Genomic DNA, 22,972 nt, shown 5'->3' with positions numbered 1-22,972 from the left:
ACCCCGCAAGCCAAAGTCCTAGGTGTCACCCTGGACTCAAATCTGTCCTTCCAACCCCATGTCCAATCGCTGACAAATTCATGCAGGCTCCACCTCCGCAACATCTCCAAAATACATACGTTCCTAACCCCAGACACTACTAAACAACTCATTCACTCCCTAATATCTCACGACTCGACTACTGCAACTCCCTCCTCACCGGCCTATCTCATCACAGACTATCCCCGCTTCAGTCTATCCAGAACTCAGCGGCCAGACTCATCCACCTTACCAACCGCTCTGCATCTGCCACCCCCCTCTGTCATACCCTCCATTGGCTTCCGATTGCCCAACGCATTAAATTCAAACTACTAACATTGACGTACAAAGTCATTCATAACACTGCCCCAAACTATCTCACTGACCTGATACCCAAATACCACCCAACCTGTACTCTTCGCTCCTCACAAGACCTCCTACTTTCTAGCTCCCTGGTCTCCTCCTCCCACTCCCGACTGCAGGACTTCTCCAGGGCTTCCCCCATCCTCTGGAACTCACTACCCCAATCCCTCAGACTGTCACCTACCCTCCTCACCTTTAGGCGCACCCTGAAAACCCATCTCTTCAGGGAAGCCTACGCCACCCTCACCTAACAGCCGATCTCCTCCACTCCTCCTACCACTCCATCCCCCACAGCCACTTCCTCCTGTACCACTATCCCCTCCCTCCTAGATTGTAAGCTCGAAAGAGCAGGGCCCTTGAACCCCTCGTGTATTGTTTTGTTACTTTATTGTCTCATGTACCGTCCCTCACTATATTGTACAGCGCTGAGCAAACCTTTTGGTGCTATATAAACACTGTATAATAATAATAATAATAATAGATGAATAGATAGATAGATAGATAGATAGATAGATAGATAGATAGATAGAGAGATAGAGAGAGAGATAGATAGATAGATAGATAGATAGATAGATAGATAGATAGATAGATAGATAGATAGATAGACTGATAGATAGATAGATGGTGGCCATATCGATTATAACTCTAACAATCTTTCTCCTTCTAGATATGTACTTTTAGCTTTACTCCTCCCAGTGGTGGTAGTGAAAACAACAGCAAAACTGGAAACTACACACTGACCAGTCAATTTATTAGTTACACCAATTGCTTGGTAATACAAATTGTTAATCGGCCAATCACATGGCAGAAGCTCAATGCATTTAGGCATCTAGATGCTGTGAAGACGACTTGCTGATGTTCAAACTGAGCATCAGAATGGGGAGGAAAGGGGATTTAAGTGACTTTGAACGCGGTGCGGTTGTTGGTGCCAGATGGGCTGGTCTGAGTATTTAAAAAATTGCTGATCTGCTGGGTTTACAGAGAATGGTCTGAAGGCAAAAGGGGGTCTAGCTAACAAGGTGTACCTAATAAAGTGTCAGATGAGTGTACATAATATAGCAATTTAGCAGCACACTAAAAAATAGAGGTAAGTGCTTCCATTCTTACTCCCCCCTGTGGCAATGTGCAAAATCTGGTGCAGCTCTGCATAAAAACCAATCAGCTTCCAGGTTTTCTTGCCAAAACTTAATTGAACATTATGTACTCTCCAGTTTTAATAAATCAACCTCAATGTGTTCCTCTGTGTTCTTAGCTAAGCAGACTGTAAGGCTCCCCCTCTCTCTATTCCACTTTCCTCCACTCCTCCCTTTCTCGCTCTATCCCTCCCCTTTCTCCCTCCCCCCCTTCTTCCCTCTGCTCTCTTCCCCCCCTCTCTCCTCTCTCCCCTCCTCACCTTTCCCCTTCAGTCTCTCTCCCCTTGCCTTTCTCTCTCTCTCTTCCCTCTCTGCCTCTCTCTTTCCCTCTCCCTCCCCCCACTTTCTCCTCTCCCTCTCTCTCACTCCTCTCTCCCTCTCACCCCCCCCATCTCTCTCCCTCTCACTTTCAATCTCTCTGTCCCTGTCCCCCCCCCCTCTCTTTCTCCCCCCCCCCTCTCTCTCATCATAACATTTTAACATTGCCTTACGAGCTATATAGACATGTAGGGCCTAGATAGCTGTGTACAGTATGTGCCTGGATTACTTTTTCTCAAAGCATATCTTTTCCTATCCACATCTACATGCATAGCCAGAAGTGGCTTGCATGATAATGAATTGCAATCAGTGATTACCCTGGCATGTTTTAATATGATTTGAGCAAAGGCAGGTACAAACCTGTCCTTAAATCTTTGTACTCTAGGCATCATTTCTTTCATTTCATGACTTAAAGGGAGTAGTCAATTGAAGATATTTGTAAGGTGTAGTCAAACGTTGTATAATGAGAAAAAGTTTTAATTGGCACCTAGATATCAAACTTGTAGTGTAATGTCACTTCCCCTGCACACAGTGGTCGTTCCAAAAATGTTGTTACCTGTATTTGAAAGTGTCAAAATGTGTGCTACATTTTATTCTTTAACTGCTTCCTAACCGCCCTATATCAGAAATACTGCTACAGGGAAAAATCCCGTATACGCTGGTGACGTCAAGCACCAATACAGCAAGCACACGGGCCGCCATCTTGGTATAGGAAAACAGCATTCAAACACACAAAGAGTTTATCTTGCAGTTGGACACTATTAAATGTGAGTGGAAATTTTTGTATTTTAATAAAGGTGTTTTATTTACAATAGTACACTATGAGGAGTATCTTTTACATATGCATGTAGTGGAGTTGGAGGAGATAGTATGCCGCTTGTGGAAGAGCAGTAACACACCTGACAGTAAGCCGACGGTGGAAGAGCAGTAACACACCTGACAGTAAGCCGGCGGGGAAAGAGCAGTAACACACCTGATAGTAAGCCGACGGTGGAAGAGCAGTAACACACCTGATAGTAAGCCGCTTGTGGAAGAGCAGTAATACACCTGATAGTAAGCCGACGGTGGAAGAGCAGTGACACACCTGATAGTAAGCCGACGGTGGAAGAGCAGTAACACACCTGATAGTAAGCCGGCGGGGGAAGAGCAGTAACACACCTGATAGTAAGCCGGCGGGGGAAGAGCAGTAACACACCTGAGAGTAAGCTGACAGGGGAAGAGCAGTAACACACCTGATAGTAAGCCGGCGGGGGAAGAGCAGTAACACACCTGATAGTAAGCCAGCGAGGGAAGAGCAGTAACACACCTGATAGTAAGCCGACGGTGGAAGAGCAGTAACACACCTTACAGTAAGCCGACGGTGGAAGAGCAGTAACACACCTGAGAGTAAGCCGACGGTGGAAGAGCAGTAACACACCTTACAGTAAGCCGACGGTGGAAGAGCAGTAACACACCTGAGAGTAAGCCGACGGTGGAAGAGCAGTAACACACCTGAGAGTAAGCCGACGGTGGAAGAGCAGTAACACACCTGACAGTAAGCCGACGGTGGAAGAGCAGTAACACACCTGAGGGTAAGCCGACGGTGGAAGAGCAGTAACACACCTGAGGGTAAGCCGACGGTGGAAGAGCAGTAACACACCTGAGGGTAAGCCGACGGTGGAAGAGCAGTAACACACCTGACAGTAAGCCGACGGTGGAAGAGCAGTAACACACCTGACAGTAAGCCGACGGTGGAAGAGCAGTAACACACCTGACAGTAAGCCGACGGTGGAAGAGCAGTAACATCTACGTATATACCTACCCAGTTAAAAGGGAAAAGCGCAGTTTGACCTGGGATAAAGGTCAAACATTAAGGTGTGCACAATAGTGTGTCTGGGTTGTGTGGACACTGAAGAGGGACACTATTACACTTCGGTTGGATTTGAATATCACATGAAGCACGGCAGTATTAAAGGTACAATTCACTATAAAAACTGATTAATAGCATATGGTGAATTTCAAACACAGCATACGGCAAGTTCACCATGTGGATGTATGTGTGATTTATGATGAATTTGGCACTTAATATGTTTAAATTTTTTTGACGGGCATATGTTTATTTTTGGATAATTTAAACGCACGTTTGGGCACATGCGTTTGTCACTTATGACACAAGGATTTGCAAGTTTTTGTATGTATATTTGGTATTTATTGGAGTATATCTGTTCACTATGCACAATTATATATGTTTATGGTATACATCTACTTATACCACTAATATATTAGAGTATTATTTGTGTACTGCATATGCACTTTATTTATTTTTTTATATATATACTGTATAATAATAATAATATACATGATTTTGCATTTCCGGGTAGGGGGCGCGTGCGAACCGTGCATGCGCTCTACCCCCGCCGCATTCATGGCCGCGGCTGTCAACCATTGAGTCCCGGGCGGTAATTACCCGCCAGCGCCCGGTGATTACCAAGCATCTCCGACGAGGAGGAGGACTGTCTTGTTCTCCTTCCTGTTGATTTGGGCACACTGCTCTGGATGGCTGTGCACAGCCATTCAGAGCAGTGTGCTTACCGTGAAGCACACACCCCTGCCCCCTAGTAAAACACTCTCACCACACAGTTAACCCTTTGATAACCCCTCATGTTAACTCCTTCCTGCCCAGTGCCATTAGTACAGTGTCAGTGCTTTTTTTTTTTTCAGCACTGATCACTGTATTGGTGTCACTGGGGATGTCAGTGACACCAAGTCAGTTTCCCCCAGTGTCAGAATGTCCCCCACAATCCCGCTATATGTCACTGATCACCGTCATTATTAGTTAAAAAAAAAATTCCAGAATCTATATCGCCATTTGTAAACGCTATAACTTTCATGTAAACCAATTCACTTATATGTATTGGAATTTTTTTTTTAGCAAAGACATGTCGCAGAATACATTTTGGCCTAAATTTATAACAAAATTTGATTTTTTAAATGTTTTTTACTGGACATGTTTAACCGCTTCCGTGCCGCCCTATAGTAGAAATACTGCTACAGGGTGGCACGGGTGCGCAAAATCACGTATATACAGTATATACGTGATTCGCACTCCCGCAGTTTTCAAGGCCCTCCTAGATAGCGTCAGATTGCCCGTCAGTACACCAGTAATCACATTTAACCCCTTTATTGCCAGGAACACACTCATACACAATAAACCTCCATTGCTAGAATGGATCAATATCTTTGATCAGATCAGCACTATACCAGCGTTCTCATTAGTATAGTGTCTCCTAAAACACAGCGTTAGCGGGATCAGACCCGGCACCTGCCAACACCTGCGTTTAGCCCTTATGCTTACTCCCCCCCCCCCTTCTTCCCCAGCAAGTGCAGTGTCAGTAGGTCACTGTCACTTGATACAGTGTACACAAATCCGCAGTGTTTTCAGAATCAGGCCTGATCTCTGTTAGCACTTGCCGGTAAATTTTTTTGTAGCGGTTCAGGCAGTCCCTGAAAGCCAAGTGATCTTTTTCCCACGAGTCGCACTAGGTACCTGTAAATTTAGTGGCCAAAAGGTCAATGGAAAGGTACTCTAGTGAAGAACCCTACAGGATTCTGAGCATGTCAGATGAGAGCGAAGGGGAAGCCTCACTGACACAATCAGCCTCAGAATACGAACCTGTAGACAACAGCGGCACCCTGACAGATAGCTCAGATGATGGAGAAAAGGTCCCTGCTAAGATCAGGCGTACCTGACCCCATTACCAGGTTGCTGAGATTTTCCATGATGACTCTCATATGCAGCAGAAAGCCAGTACTAGTGCCGCTCTACCTTTTGGTGAACTGGCGAGCATCAGTGGCCTAGTACATCCTGGTCTTTCACATACCAGCACTGCAGTATCACTTGGTGACATGGTGAGTCCCATAAGTGCAGTACAAGTCAGTGTGGTGGCGAGCACAAGTAGTGTCCCGCAGCCACCAAGGTTCTCACACAGGCCCATAGAGCCCCTAGTATCCTTCCGCATGTGCCTACAAATCCCGATTGGTAGCCCACAAATTCCGCAGCACTTGTACTTCCCCCATTCACTGCCCAACCTGGAAATCAGGTGGAAACAGCAAATTTAACTACTCCCCTTGATTTTTAGGAGCTGTTTTTCACGGAAGATCTGTATGCATTGATTGTGGATCAAAGCAATTTATATGCACAACAGTTTTTCGTCACCAACCCAAATTCAAACCTTGCCAGACCATTCGCATGCAAACCCATTACAGTTTCGGAATTTAAAAGGTTTTTTGGGTCTAGCCCTCAACATGAGCATTATTAAAAAAAATGAACTGTGGTTGTATTGGTTCAGACCTGAATCATCATATGCCCATGTTCTCTGCTGCCATGGCCAGGCATAGATATGAGAGTATAGTGTTTTATGCATTTCAATGACAACACACTCTGTCATCCTCGGGGTGACTCTGAAGTTGACCGGCTCCACAAAATTCGGTCCCTCATAAATCACCTTAACCAAAAATTTGCAGATGTCTATACTCTGCGTTGATGAGTCCCTCATTAATTTTTCTGGCCACCTTGCATTCAAAACAATTTCTCCACAGCAAGTGTGCCAGATGTGGAGTCAAGATATAGAAGACCTGTGAGAGGACAACAGGCTCTACATATAAGTTCTGAATTTACGAGGGAAAAGATAGTCATGTGGAGCCCCCTGGATGCCCAGACTACATGGGGAGCAGTGGCAAGATAGTTTGGGACTTGGTGTCATCCTTTTTCCATATGGGGTACCACTTATACGTGGACAATTTTTATTCAAGCGTGCCACTATTTAGAGTTAGAACACTATGTAGGTGTTATTTGGATGGTGAGCTGTATTGGATTTCTGCCAGACATATCATTTAGTGTTGAGGCCAAATAATTCAATTTTAGTCTCATCTGACATAACACCTTTTTCCATGTGGCCCAGAAAGGTGCATTATGGCAAAGTTCAGTCGCGATTGCATGTGGTCTTTTTGAGGAGTGGCTTTTTTTCTTGCAACCCTCCCATACAAGCCACATTTGTGATGCATTTATGATATTGTTGCCACATGCACACAATGGTCACTCTGTCATAAATTCCTGCAACTGCTTCAGAGTTGCTTTAGGCCTCTTGGTAGCCTCTCTGACCAGTTTCCTCTTGGTTCTTTCATCCTAGTTTGGAGCGACATCCTGATCCAGGAAGGGTCTGTGTTATCCCAAATACCTTTCCTCTTCTTAATAACTGACTTCCCTGTGCTTCTAGGCATTGATAAAGCCTTTGAAATTTTTTTTGTATCCATCTCCTGACTTGTGTCTGTCCACAACTTTATCCCGGAGATCTTTTGACAGTGCCTTGCCACCCATAGTTGATTGTTTGCTTCAGCTGCACTATCAGGGACTGAAATGCTCCAGGAAAGCTATTTTCATACTGTGCTATTCAAAATGACTACAGATGATCAGAGTTGAAATTCAAATGACTTTGTGTGCCATGGAGAAGGTGATTAGCTACACCTGATTGAGTTTACAAGTTATTTTTAGGAGGGGGGTGATCCTTTTCCCAACTCAGTAATTCCATTTTTGATTTTTTTTTTTTTAATTTTCTGACATGTTGGTGTTATACCTTTCACTTGGTGGTAAAAAGTTGCAGTGAGTAAATACAGATGGATAAAACAAAACATTTTGGGCTGCAAAGCAACAAAATGTGATTATTTTAAAGGGGGTGATTCTTTTCTATACCCACCGTATGTATATTACATGATCATATAATATGACGGAATAGCAACAAAAAATTCAAAAGAAATGCATGTCTAACAAATGATGCACTGATTTGCATGTTCATGAGGGAAATAAGTATTTGGTCCCCTTCACAAAACATGACTTAGTACTTGGTGGCAAATCCCTTGTTGGCAATCACAGAGGTCATATATTTCCTGTAGTTGGCCACCAGGTTTGTACACATCTCAGGAGGGATTTTGGCCCATTCCTCTTGGCAGATCCTCTCCAAGTCATTAAGGTTTGGTGGCTGACGTTTGGCAACTCGAACTTTCAGCTCCCTCCACAGATTTCCAATCGGATTAAGGTCTGGAGACTGGCTAGGCCACTCCAGGACCTTAATGTGCTTCTCCTTGAGCCACTCCTTTATTGCTTTGGCCGTGTGTTTTGGGTCATTGTCATGCTGGAACACCCATACACGACCCATTTTCAATGCCCTGGCTGAGGGAAGAATGTTCTCACCCAAGATTTGACTGTACATTGCCCTGTCTATCGTCCCTTTGATGCAGTGCAGTTGTCTTGTCCCTTTAGCAGAAAAACACCCCCAAAGCAGAATGTTTCCACCACCATGTTTCACAGTTGGGATGGTGTTCTTGGGGTCATAGGCAGCATTCCTCCTCCTCCAAACATGGCGAGTTGAGTTGATGCCAAAGAGCTTGATTTTGGTCTCATCTGACCACAACACTTTCAAGCAGTCCTCCTTTGCATCATTCAGATGTTCAGTGGCAAACTTCAGACGGGCCTGGATATGTGCTTTCTTTAGCAGAGGGAGCTTGAGGGCACTGCAGAATTTCAATCCTTGTCGGCATAGTGTGTTACCAATTGTTTTCTTGGTGACTGTGGTCCCAGCTGCCTGGAGATCATTGACAAGATCCTCAAGTTTCTGGGATGATTCGTGAATGATCATTGACAGTCCACCAGGTAAGATCTTACATGGTGCACCAGACCTAGGGAGACTGACAGTTGTTTTGTGTTTCTTCCATTTGCGAATGATTGCACCAACTGTTGTCACCTTCTCACCAAGCTGCTTGGCAATAATTTGGTAGCCCAGTCCAGCCTTGTGTAGATCTACAATTTTGTCCGACATCCTTGGACAGCTCTTTGTTCTTTGCCATGGTGGAGAGTTTGGAATCTGATTGTTTGATTGCTCCTGTGGACAGGTGTCTTTTATACAGGTAACAAAATGAGGTTAGCAGCACTCCCTTTAAGAGACTGCTTCTAATCTCAGCTTGTTACCTGTATGAAAGACACCTGGTAGCCAGATATCCCACTGAATGATAGGGGATCAAATACTTACTTATTTCCCTCATGATGTTAGACATGCATTTCTTTTCAATTTGTTGTTGCTACTCTGTCTCTCAGTGTTACAATACACCTACCGTTCAATTTTTAGACTGAATTTCTTTGTGAGTGGGCAAACATTCAAAATCAGCAGGGGATCAAATACTTATTTCATTCATTGTATATATATATAAATACATACATACACTATATAGCCAAAAGTATTAGGACGCCTGCCGTTACACGCACATGAACTTTAATGGCATCCCAATCTTATAGCTGCAAAGGGTGGGCAAACTCTATTGAAATCTATGGTAGGGTTGACATTTAACATTTACAAAAAGACAATTATTGCTGTGAGCTCAAATCAGTATAACTCATATAATTAGACACAGAGCAAAGTGCACAGTGGCAGGACCCATGTAGATATTGTAGCTATCATCTTCCATTGTTCTGAATGCGGTTCAAGCTGAACTTCAGGCAAACCACTAAATACACAAATATAATACATATCAGGGAGCTGACTGCCTGCCAGTGGGTAATACTTCTTTGATAACGTGCACAGGCATGAAACAGGTACGGGAGGTGCCCTACCCTGTGACGTCACTCCGCACTGCCCACGTGGACGGCCGGCGGCCATTTAAGTTACTGTTTTATACCAGTCAAAAAGTGAGTTTTTTTCCTTGTTATCATCCCTTTAATTCAAATAAAGTACTACACTATTGGAGATTTGTTCTTTTTGGCTTGTCCACCACGAGCCCCCTGGTGACCCTGCATTACCTGCATGTTTGGTTCCCTCTGCTGTTTGGAGAGAGTTTTTCTGGAGCCTGGATATTCCTCTGTGCTACCTGTTCAGCTGACGCTTGCCAAATGACCCCCATTGTTCCAGTTTCCAGATGCAGATGACCAGGAGTTGGTCTTGATTTACTCAAAAGCGCATTAGTTTGTGCTTTCTGGTTAGTGCAATCTACACTCATCCTTTTAGACACCACGGTCATGGATTTTCACCATTTTGCTGCTATTTGAAGTTTGGAATTTTTATACATCACCTTATAACGTCAAGTCTGGACGTTCTCACATGTTTGCTTTTAGAGTCATAGAGTGCAATTTTATATGATTGATTATTTATGCTACTTTTTATATACTATCTATATACCATCATTCATTTCAGCACCACAGAGCGCAATTTTATATGATATATTATTGATATGGTTTTTATATTATCTATGTTTCTTATATAATACCTATTTATCATTAGCGCTGCATGTACACATTTTATAATACTTCTTTCTATCAAGCTCTGCAATTTAAAGGATAAGTTCACATTTGGAACATGATACATGTTCCACCCATTTTATTAGGTTAAGCTTTAGGAAGAAATTACACTCTTCATGACCAGGCCATTCGGCACTGCTCTACTTCAATTGTCAATTGCGTGGTCCTGCAACACTATACCCAAATTAAATTTATATGATTTTTTTCACACAAATAGAGTTTTCTTTTGGTGGTATTTGATCACCACTGGGTTTTTTAGTTTTTATTATATAATTGAAAGTAGACACAGAAAATCCCAATAAGCATATATTGATTGGTTTGTGTAAATGTTATAGCGTCTACAAACTATGGTATATATATATATATATTTTTATATTAGTAATGGCAGTGATCAGCGACTTATAGTGGGACTGTGATAGTGCAGCGGCCAATCTGAAACTGACACTTTGTGGGAACTGGCTGATGCCGACATCTACAGTGACACTAACAGTGATCGGTGATAATAATATACACTGTCACCGTACTAATGACAGGGGCAATCATAGGGTTAACTGTGTGCCTAAAAATGTTTACTGTGTGCCGTTTTTACTCTGTGCTTTGCAGGGAGAAAACAAATGGCACATCACTGCTTCTGTCATTTACTTGGCTGATCAGTGGGTCCTGGCCATAAATCATGGTCCGGGACCAGCTGATCGGCTTGGGCTGTAGTGAAAGACAGCACAGCCGGGGTGGCAGGTGTGCGCCCCCTACCCGGAAATGCCAGATCGCGTACGTATACGTGATCTGGCGCAGGAGGACCAGTGGCTTGCAGTATTTTTGTAATGGGCCAGTCGGCCACTGGTCATTGGTGGAACATGTAACATGGTCCATCTCTTTCCTCCTCTCCCCAGCATTATTCATTCACAGAGCCAACGACCTGTAGTTCTGAATGAACTGGTGAGAGCTCTCGTAGTTCATTGAGTCTTTCTACCATTCAGTAACTGCCTGCCTGTAGATATCTGCAGTCTACTGAAAGTCTGCAGGATCCTGGCATTGCACCTGCGATCTGCTGATTGCAGGTGCAATGTCTTACAGGCTGCAGTGTATAAATACATAGATGCACATTTTTATAACCTGCAACAAGATGTGCATTTATTTATTGTTTTTTTTTAAAGAATAACTTATCCTTTAAGCTACTCACACAACACAGCCAAGCAGATGACCTCACTTTTTCTGTTCTAGTTATAAGAGGACATATGGTGTTGTCCTCTCCTCATCCCCAGCTTGCAGACTGGGCAGTGAAAGAGCAGCAGCCTATTGGTGAGGTTATCCCTCTACTCACTCCTCCTAAAAGCATGTTTCCTGTTGGCACATTGCATACAACGCACCTGATTGGCTCCTAGTCTTGTCCCTCCTTTTCCAAGTGCTGCTGCAGTGAGAATTGCAAGAGACTAATAAGTCAAATTCAGATACATACACACCTTGCATTAAAAAAATGTTTTTTATATCTGTCTGGAGTTCAGCTTTAATCTCATGGAAAGTGAAATGTTATTGAGTAGTAGTCTGCACATCATAACCTTTCTTGCTGCCTTGGTAATCTAGGCCAACAGTTTCACAGGTAAAACAGCTATTTATACTTTGGACCTGTCTAGATGGCTGATGTTTGTCATGTCCAAGGCTGCTGATCCAGAGCTGGAGTATGTGACTGTCAGACCTCTAAGGATGGTACTACTGGGAGTACAAGGGTTTAGGTATGCTTTCACTGCAACTACCTCTGCTCTTGTTACAGCCATCCTGATAGGATCTTTTTTAAAGAACAATACAGAGAGCAATGATGATATTGCTAATAGCAACGAACAGCCATTAGACTAAACGTTAGTGGTTAAATCACCAAAAGATGATTTTTGATTGGTTGTTATAGGTTACTACACCATGTACTTATTGTATACAGTGGATGTATTCATATTTGTGTTCATTGGTATGGAACATTCTGATATTGTTGCTTTGTTTAACCATTTGCCCTCCAGAGGATTTACCCCCCCCCCTTCCTGACCAGGCCATCTGTTGTGATATGACGCTACGTTATTTTAACTGACGATTGCGCGGTCATACAACGCTGCACCCAAATGAAATTTACGGCCTTTTTTTCCCACAAATAGAGTTTTATTTTAGTGGTATTTGATCATCTCTGCGTTCTTTATTTTTTGCACTATAAACAGACAAAAAAAGACAGATAATTAAAAAAAAACAAACAATATTTTTGACTTTTTGCTATAAAACATGTCCAATAAAAAATTGCAAATCAAATTTCGTCATACATTTAGGCCAAAATGTATTCTGCTACATGTCTTTGCTAAAAAAAAAAAAAAAATCCCAATATGTGCAAATTAATTGGTTTACGTGAAAGTTATAGCATCTACAAATGGCAGTATATATTCTGGAACTTTTTTTTTCTACCAGTAATGGTGGCTTTCAGCCACTTATAGCGGGATTCTGACACTGGGTGGGAAATGACTGCCATTGACATCCCCAGTGACACTAATACAGTGATCAGTGCTAATAAAAAAGCACTGACACTATACTAATGACATTAGGCAGGAAGGGGTTAACTTTGGGCGATCAAAAGGTTACCTGTATGATGGTATGTGTTTTACTATGTGTGCTGTCTTACAACGGAGAAATGCTGCTTTGTATTTTTCTGCTGCGTAAAGAGATACAAAACAGCATGTCCTTGCTGGCAGCAGAGAGATCTGTGTTTACACACGTCTCTCCCCTGTCAGCTGTACTCGGCGATCGCCGGGTGCCGGCGAGGAATTTCTGGCTGGGACCCTGTGATTAACATCTCTAGTAGGTAGGGCAGCGTGCGTCCCCTACCTGGAACTGCAAATCACACATATATATGTGATTCTTGTACAGCCCTGCCGCCCTGTAGCAGTAGTTCTACTAAAAGGCGGCAAGTAAGCGGTTAACAAATCTAATTGAGACTGAGCAGAGATCAGAACATAGGAGATTTAGGTGTCCGTTTATGAACCAGCGATAATAGATCGCTGCTCAGTTCTCCGGCATTCTCGGAGAACACAGTTCTCCTGTGAATGCAGTTTATGAAGCAGTTCTCCGAATGAAGGGAAAACGATCTCCAAACGCTGGAGAATGGTCTACAAACTCTGGAAAACGGCTGATTTTACTATAATCTCGCAAGATTACAGTAAAAGATCAGTTTACTAAGCAGAGTTAAATTATCTCTGCTTAGTTTTCGGTCCCTCCGATTCTCCAGCTTTGGGCTGAAGAATCTGGAGGGAGAACACAGATCTCCAGAGAAGTGCTGAACATATTCTCCTGGGTGTTATAAACTGTGAATGACTAGAGAATAGCTGCGATCTTCTGAATCACAGCTATTCTCTGTGTCATAAACGGACACCTTAGCTTTAGAGTTCACAGTACAAATGTACATAGGGTGGTGTATGCAGCCATCTAGTGGTAACAAAGGGTGGTGCATGTTGTAATCTAGTAATAAAGGGCATTGTAGTTTGCCATTTTGTATTGATAAATTGGTATATATCTTTAATAAAGATTTCATATTTTTGGCATAGCAATGTAGATTAATTTCAGAAACCTTTTTTTGCTATTTTTTCTTCTATTTTTGTACAACACTACTAAAAGTTCTAGGTATGTATCACTCTGTATATAGAATAACCTAGGTACCATAAAACACTGTCTCATGGTAATTCATGTGTTCTTTTTTTTATTTCTATTTCATACAGGAAACTTCTCTCAGTTTGGTACATAGCAGATCACACGACGAGAGATTTTCAATGTCCCAACAGATTTCAGTCAAACTAGCGTTACTCACTCCACAATGTCAGAGCCTTTCTTCGATGGTCAAATCTCACTAGAAAAGTGCATATCCAGGATATTTTAACAAAAATACAAACATGTCGGTGCTGTAGAGAATATGTACAGAATTAACAAAAATATAAATAAATGGAACCTGCTCAGAGAATCAGATTACTATAGTGTAAGTCATGTAATCATTTATTACTGTGAATTATTCGATCATTTATAAAAAGTTTTAGATTAAGGTCTCATTCACATGGGTATATCGATCCATATACCTGTGCAAAGGGCTGTTTTTGCCCACAAGGAATGCACAGTTGTTCTTTGTGCATTGTCATGCAGGCAACTAAATCCACGTTCATCCACGGTGGGATGCAGTGGCTGCATAGACACAGCCAATGGTTCCAATTTCATAACCATGTGGGTGCCTATCCCTGAACGCACACTGTTTGCAGGTATCCTATGCAGGTAAAACAGCCCTTGCACTGGTGCAAGGATATGGAGGCCTGTGTAAATGAGGCCTTACCCACGGTTTTATCATGTAGATAAGTTCACTTAAAGCTGAAGTTTAGTTAAGAAAAACATTTTTTTCTTTACAGCTTTTGTTACATCACTTACCTGTAAGGAAGTATGTCCCACAATGTGTAGGCAACTGGATCCCGTTGAGGTTAGCAGCTTTAGGTATCCGGACTGAGTTGCACTAAAGATGATCTGATGGGGAAAGAACATTTCCAATGGAGGAAAGGACAGAAAGGGGCATACCCCATCAGATCATCTTTAATGCAGCTCAGCCCAGGGACCCAAAGCTGTTCACCCTGACAGTGCTGGAAGTTCAAGCAGCAGGAAGAGGTCAGGGCAACCCTGCAGTGAAGATTTCTTCAGAATCCAGCAACTTGCACATTTTGGGCGACATACTTCATTATAGGTAAGTGATGTAAACAGAACTATACAGAAAAAAAGTTTTAGCTAAATTTCAGCTTTAACACATTGTTATACATTGCTCAAAAAAATTAAAGGAACACTTTGAAAACACATCAGATCTCAATGGGGAAACATATCATGCTGGATATCTATATTGATATGGACTGGGTAATGTGTTAGGAACCTAAGGATGTCCCATCATTTGATGGAAATGAAAATTATGAACCTACAGAGGACTGAATTCAAAGACACCCTGTAACGTTACCGACCCAGACTGCGCTCGAGTACTTCGTTAGAATACCGCTTCCCTGTCCGAACACCGACAACAGACATCACAGCCGACCATACAAGACTAGACGACACCAGTCTTGAAGTAAGTCAGGAGGTAGACTAGTTTATTTGAACACAGAAACAAGATATATACATTCAGGGGACAATCCCCCCTCCCTGTATAATGACACAGGGCCGGGCAATCTACATTTAGTAACAAGAGACACACAGGTATTCAAACTTGACACCAGCAGACAGTCCCATCAGGAGGGAGAGCTGCTGGAGACACCCTCCCCACTAAGCTAATACACATAAACACATTAAACAACAACCCCCACCCCACCTATCTCCTAAACATGTCTACACAGTCTGCGACAAAGCCCACATAATATTAGGACAGATCACCCTGTACCCCTAACAGGCACAGGGTGATTTACACATGAGAGGTATATGGGGAGCTGAGACAGGGGTCTCCCCACCTCTCCAAAGTGAGCTGGATTCCATGGGCCTTCCCACCCAAATTGACTCCTGTCACATATCTCCCCTTTCGGCAGGGGACTAACACAGGAGGAGACCCCAAACGAATTGACTTCAAAGTTAGTCTGTACTTCCAGTCTCCCAATGCCTGTACCCAAATTGTCCCACACAAAGCATTACTCACCCAGCCAACCTCTGCCTCTTTCGTAGAGCATACCCACTGCTGGGGAGAAGTACGGACTGGTCGTTCTCCCTGAAGTCCTCACAGCCGCTGGAGAGAAGACAGGGTGGCTGGGCCAACTTCATAATGCTGTTGGGGATCTGGGCCGACTGCCCAGCATCTCTGGGGTGACAGTAGTCTCATCCACTTTGACTTGATGGACATCCCCCAGTGTTCGCAAAGTAAGGCTGACATCCTCCTTTCCCAATGCCAGACCCTTTTCTGGGGTTGTGTCAGTGGAGACCAAAGTCCCAACCACAGACATCAGCTCAAGCTGCAGTTGTGAGGTGCCTATTGCATCCTCTTCCTGTAGCTCCTGCGGTGCTGATTGTTGTGGGCAGAGGTCAACAACGCCATGCCCTGATGCCAGCTCTTCTGCTGGAGGTGATCTGGCTGGTTCCTCCTCAGTAGAAAAGTCAATCAAATTCCCAGTCTCTGGAACTGGTGTCTGGGAATAGGGGTTCACCATCTCCTGTCCATGGAACCTAGAAGATGTTACCAGTGCTGGGCAGAGGCTAGCAGAGCTCGGCCCTTTTGTCAGCACTTCAGGTTTGGGGACGGCAATCTCTGGAATTTCCACTGCCGATTCTTGGGCATGCTGCTGAACATGTTTTAGCAGTTGCCTGTATGCCCTTTCCAGATGCTGTTCTTTCATCAGCAGGTATTCCAGATCTGGTTCAAGCTCTGAGACCCTTGTGAGACCGAACATAGCCTCTCTGTTTTCTCGCAGGTCCTCAAGGGTAGGTTCTCTTTCATCGCCAAACATAAAATGATCTGTATGGCTCTCCCACAGCAATCCAGGGCCACCAAAGTCATATCCCTCCGGACAGCATTCTGTTGTCACCCCTAAATATTTCTGCTCTGCACGCCATTGCAGAGCCCGATATTGCTTCTCCAGTTCTATCTCCTGCTGGACCAGCCTGTCCAACTCAGTCACCCATTGCTCCTGGGGTCGCTCTCCCAGGAATGGCATCCGTAACCCCCGTTGGTCCCTGGCCCGTTCCCCTGGGGTTGGATAGCACTTGCCCTTGTACATACCAGCAACCTGAAGGGCTCTACACCAAAGCACCACCCAAATCTGCTGCCTGAGCTCCATGTACTCATCCGCGGACACAGTCCTGGGGTATTTTGCAAGAACGATCTGCAGCAGCCTTGGGAACTGTGATGCCAGGTCCATATCTCCACTGGGGTGACTGACGTCTACTTTCCTGATCTTGAACCTGGTGGTGGTTTGGACGTGTTCACAGCTAGGAAGCACAATCCCACTGCTGCCACCAATGTAATGGAAATGACCCAGACTGCGCTTGAGTACTTCCGTTAGAATACCGCTTCTCTATACAAACACCGACAACAGACACCACACCACTAGTTTATTTGAACACAGATACAAGATATATACGCTCAGGGGACAATCCACCCTTCCTGCATAATGACACAAGGCGGGGCAATCTGCATTTAGTAACAAGAGACACACAGGTTTTCAAACTTCATACCAGCAGACAGTCCCATCAGGAGGGAGGGCTTCTGGAGACACCCCCCCCCCCCCACTAAGCTAATACACATAAACACATTAAACAACAACAACCCCCACCCCACCTGTCTCCTAAACATGTCTACACTGTCTGAGACAAAGCCCACACAATATTAGGTCAGATCACCCTGTACCCCTAACAGCCACAGGGTGATTTACACATAAGAGGGGAGCTGAGAGAGGGGTCTCCCCACCTCTCCAAAGTGAGCTGGGTTCCATAACCCCCCACCCAAAGTGACTCCCATCACACACCCCAAAAAACCAAAGTGAAAAAATGATGCAGCAGGCTAGTCCATTTTGCGGAAATTTCATTGCAGCAACTCAAAATGGTATTCAGTAGTTTGTATGGTCCCCACGTGCTTGTATGCATGCCTGACATCAGATGGTGTCCTGGGGCATTTCCTCCCAGATCTGGACCAGGGCATCACTGAGCTCCTGGACAGTCTTAGGTGCAACCTGGACCAAAACATGATATCCCAGAGCTGTTCTATTGGATTTAAGTGAGGCGAGTGTAGGGGCTATCCAATGATATCAATTTCTTCATCCTTCAGGAACTGCCTGCATACTCTCACCACATGAGGCCCGGCATTGTCGTGCACCAGGATGAACCCAGGACCCACTGCACCAGTGTAGGGCTGACAATGGGTCCAAGGATTTCATCCCGATACCTAATGGCAGTCAGGGTGCCATTGTCTAGCCTGTAGAGGTCTGTGTGTCCCTCCATGGATATTCCTTCCCAGACCATCACAGACCCACCACTAAAACAGTCATGCTGAACAATGTTAGTAGGGTTCTGGCATTGCTCATCTTGTTCCTCCTTGCACAAAGGAGCAGATACCGGTGCTGCTGATGGGTTAAGGACCTTCTACAGCCCTGTCCATCTCCCCTAGAGTAACTGCCTATCTCCTGAAATCTCCTCCATGCTCTTGAGACTGTGCTGGGAGACACAGCAAACCTTCCGGCAAGGGTATGTATTGATGTGCCATCCTGGAGCAGTTGGGACTGCCTGTGCAACCTCTGCAGGGTCCAGGTATCGCCTCATGCTACCAGTAGTGACACTGACTCTAGCCAAATGAAAAACTAGTGAAAAACAGTCAGAAAAGGAGAATAGGGGAAAAAATGTTGGTGGCCCCTACCTGGAAAACCATTCATGTTTGGGGGGGTCATCTCATTGTTGCCCATCTAGTGTACCGCTTGTTAATTTCAGTTACACCAAGCAGCTGAAACAACCCCCTCTGCTACTTAACTGACCAGATCAATATCCCAGGAGTTTAATTGACTTGATGCCATACTCTGATTAAAAAGTGTTCCTTTAAATTTTTTTTGAGTGGTGCATTATCAATTTTTGAATTTGCATTATACTTGAAATTGATACAGCTTAGGGCTTAAATGTTTCATGAATAAAACAATGAAGGCTGCCATTTCTGTTAATGCTACATGTCAGTTATGATAATCCTCTCACTTTAAGTTAATGGTGTGGAAATGGAATACAATCAGGAAACAAAGAAAAAAGTCAGACGTTTGGCAGCACACTGCACATCTGTTGGCAAGGTGCATTGGGGCATCATTCAGAATAAATGGTACTGCATTGCACCAACATGCAGTGCTACCGTTCAAGATTGTGAATGTGCCATAATACCTGATGTTCTGCCAGGGTTTCCTGTAAGTTCTTAGTGCAGAGTCCAGACTTGAGTGATCAACTGCTCACAGCACATGATTTGGAATAAACTTCTTTTGCATTGTTTGTAATATCCCCAACATCAAGAGACATGCTAACAAAAGGTGAGAGCAGAAAGCGTACCTAATCAGTCTGTTGCTGCTCATTTGCTGGCCAGTCACAGGCTGGGGACAGGGATGTGACCTAGCTATATTGTTAAAGCAGAAGAAAAGTTGTGTCACTACCCTGGCAGAGCTGTATAAATTGACAGAAAAAGTTCATTGTATAGGTAAAGCAGCTCGTTTCTCCATTTTTTCATCACCTTACACTCAGTTTTTCATGTTCAGCAACTTTATATCATAACCTCTCAGTAAATAACATGAACCTCTAGGTTGTTGACCTGCATACCAGGTTTGGCCAGTGATATTTACTCTTACTGTTTCCACCTACAGATGGCATGTTTGTCACCACCCACCGCATGGAAAGTTCTGGCATGGTCACCAAAGTCACACCATGGTCACACGAACAATGATATCAGGAGGAGCCCTCAGCAGACAGGTGGAGAGCCAGTTCTATGAAGCCTAAAAGATACGCCATGCTGGCTTCACTGGACAATATATGTATGGCGTGTCGCAATGAGTCTCTATATGTCACAGGCGTTGCTTTCATGCTTCTATGTGTTATCCTGTTTGGGAGATTCTGAACGTTTTCCTTAGAAGTAAACACTAAGACAGGACAATGCAGAGGATGGAGGGATGACATGTATATTCTGACACAGGTCCTAGCCAAGGTATCAAAGGGGTGACAAATGAAATGCCTGAACTCCACTTCATAACACAATGCTAAAATGAATTTACTTTGATGGGGAGGAATCCATTGTGGAATGTCGTCCCAGCATCCTGCACTCCATGGTATGCTTTAACCAAACATTATTTATCTTTTTATGATTTGTATATAACTTTTTTATTACAAAATATATGCAGCAGAAAGGGAATTCTTTGTCTGCGTGAGGTGCACTGGATGTTGTAGAGGACCTTAGTACTGGCCCAGTCTGGGTAAAGGAGTAGGTGTATGGGGATGGATGTTGTAGAGGACCTTACTACTGGCCCAGTCTGGGTAAAGGAGTAGGTGTATGGGCATGGATGTTGTAGAGGACCTTAGTACTGGCCCAGTCTGGGTAAAGGAGTAGGTGTATGGGGATGGATGTTGTAGAGGACCTTAGTACTGGCCCAGTCTGGGTAAAGAAATAGGTGTATGGGGATGGATGTTGTAGAGGACCTTAGTACTGGTCCAGTCTGGGTAAAGGAATAGGTGTATGGGGATGGATGTTGTAGAGGACCTTAGTACTGGCCCAGTCTGGGTAAAGGAATAAGTGTATGGGGATGGATGTTGTAGAGGACCTTAGTCCTATCCCAGTGTGGGTAAAGGAATAGGTGTATGGGGATGGATGTTGTAGAGGACCTTAGTACTGGCCCATTGTGGGTAATGGGGGTTGGTAATTGGATAGGTGTATTGGGATGAATGAGGCTGTATTGTGAGGTGTACAGGATGTTGTAGAGGACCTAAGTAATGGCCCAGTGTGGGTAATGGGATATGTATATGGGGATGGATGAGGCTGTAAAGTGAGGTGTACTGGATAATGTAGAACCTTAGTACTGTCCTTAATGCAGGCCATACATGGGTCAAATTCCGAAAGAATTTTCGTTCGAAAATCGTGACTAAGAATTTTCGTTCAGATTCCACACCGCTAGAGGGCATCGACTGATTTTCATGCACCCATCGAATTTGAGTGATGAAGGCATGTTTGAAATTGTTTGAAAATTGAACGAATCTCTAATCAATGAAAGGAGAATCATGCAAGAAGTATAATCAAAAAATAAATGTGTGAGCTGTGATCTGCAAAGAAAGCCACGAAAATTCTATTCTTTAGCAACATGAGGTGAAATTGAAGGCTTGGTTGGACAAATTTAAAAATCAATGGTGGCACCATCAGATTACACAAAATTTCCGATTTTCTATAAAAAATTTGTTCAGAATGCGACCCACGTATGGCCTGCTTTACTCGATTTTCACGGTACACTGTGAGCTGCATTAAATCAGATAAAGTCCACCTGATTTTCTGGCTGGATAATATCCAGGATCCCTTTCCTCTCCAGCCTGACTGTGCCAGGCTTGCCCTTTCATTCACCGAGGCTCAGGCCTATCCAAATGCAGCGAGCTTAGGATTTTTCCAGTCAGAACCCACCCCCCCACCCCCAACAAAAGACAGCCAGAGGGCTTGAAAGATAAGTACACACACAGGGTGCAGTGATATTTGTAGGACGCTATGTACAGCACCCTGACAAATCTTTCCACTAGCCACAATCTGGTTGTACTGCATAGAGAAGCCCAGAGTTACAGCGATCAGATATGTAATAAAAAGTTTTTAGAAAATGTGATTATTATGGTGGTGGATGTAAAGGGTGAACAAGGTATGCAAATATACAGTGAAGGAAATAAGTATTTGATCCCCTGCTGATTTTGTAACACTGAGAGACAGAATAGCAACAAACAATTCTAAAGGAATGCATGTCTAACAAATGATGCACTGATTTGCATGTTCATGAGGGAAATAAGTATTTGATCCCCTATCATTCAGCAGGATTTCTGGCAACCAGGTGTCTTTCATATAGGTAAGAAGCTGAGATTAGAAGCAGTCTCTGAAAGGGAGGGCTGCTAATCTCATTTTGATACCTGTATAAAAGACACCTGTCCACAGGAGCAATCAAACAATTAGATTCCAAACTCTCCACCATGGCAAAGACTAAAGAGCTGTCCAAGGATGTCAGGGACAAGATTGTAGACCTACACAAGGCTGGACTGGGCTACAAAACTATTGTTAAGCAGCGTGATGAGAAGGTGACAACAGTTGGTGCAATCTTTTGCAAATGGAACAAACACAAAACAACTGTCAGCCTACCTAGGTCTGGTGCACCATACAAGATCTTACCTCGTGGAGTGTCAATGATTATGAGAACAGTGAGGAATCATCCCAGAACTACACGTGAGGATCTTGTCAATGATCTCCAGGCAGCTGGGACCACAATCACCAAGAAAACAATTGGTAACACACTACGCCAACAAGGATTGAAATCCTGCAGTGCCTGCAAGGTCCCTCAGCTGAAGAAAGCACATGTCCAAGCCCGTCTGAAGTTTGCCACTGAACATCTGAATGATGCAGAGGAGGACTGGTTGAAAATGTTGTGGTCAGATAAGACCAAAATCGAGCTCTTTGGCATCAACTCAACTCGCCGTGTTTGGAGGAGGAGGAATGCTGCCTATGACTCCAAGAACACCATCCCAACTGTCAAACATGGTGGTGGAAACATTCTGCTTTGGTGGTGTTTTTCTGCTATGGGGACAGGACAACTGCACCGCATCAAGGGGACGATGGAAGGGGCAATGTACTATCAAATCTTGGGTGAGAACCTTCTTCCCTAAGCCAAGGCATTGAGAATGGGACATGGAATGGGGTGTTCCAGCATGACAATAACCCAAAACACACGGCCAAGGCAACAAATGAGTGGCTCAAGAAGAAGCACATTAAGGTCCTGGAGTGGCCAGTCTCCAGACCTTAATCCAATTGAAAATGTGTGGAGGGAGCTGAAAGTTCGAGTTGCCAAACGTCAGCCACCAAACCTAAATGACTTGGAGAGGATCTGCCAAGAGGAGTGGGCCAAAATCCCTGCTGAGATGTGTGCAAACCTGGTGGCCAACTACAGGAAATATCTGACCTCTGTGATTGCCAACAAGGGATTTGCCACCAAGTACTAAGTCATGTTTTGTGAAGGGGATCAAATACTTATTTCCCTCATGAACATGCAAATCAGTGCATAATTTGTTAGACATGCATTTGTTTTGAACTTTTTGTTTCTATTCTGTCTCACAGTGT

The 22,972-nt window shown here is 43.9% G+C and overlaps 1 long non-coding RNA gene across 2 annotated transcripts in view; it reads left to right on the top strand.

Annotated features, from left to right (window-relative positions):
* The window catches only part of LOC149473677 (uncharacterized), a 71,135-nt gene extending 51,100 nt beyond the window's left edge, over positions 1 to 20,035 (top strand). For both annotated transcript variants that reach the window (XR_016312387.1, XR_016312386.1), the window contains exons 2-3: positions 13,893 to 14,146; positions 19,494 to 20,035. This is a non-coding gene — a long non-coding RNA (uncharacterized LOC149473677). The remainder of the gene's footprint in view (positions 1 to 13,892; positions 14,147 to 19,493) is intronic.
* Positions 20,036 to 22,972: the final 2,937 nt, after the last annotated feature.

The sequence above is a fragment of the Staurois parvus genome, unplaced genomic scaffold (assembly GCF_062004578.1).
Source record: "Staurois parvus isolate SC_StPar_1 unplaced genomic scaffold, SC_StPar_1.0 ptg000012l, whole genome shotgun sequence".
In the NCBI taxonomy this organism is placed as follows: Eukaryota; Metazoa; Chordata; class Amphibia; order Anura; family Ranidae; genus Staurois; species Staurois parvus.
The sequence above is the reverse complement of the archived record's forward strand: the minus strand, read 5'-3'. Positions and strand labels throughout refer to the sequence as shown.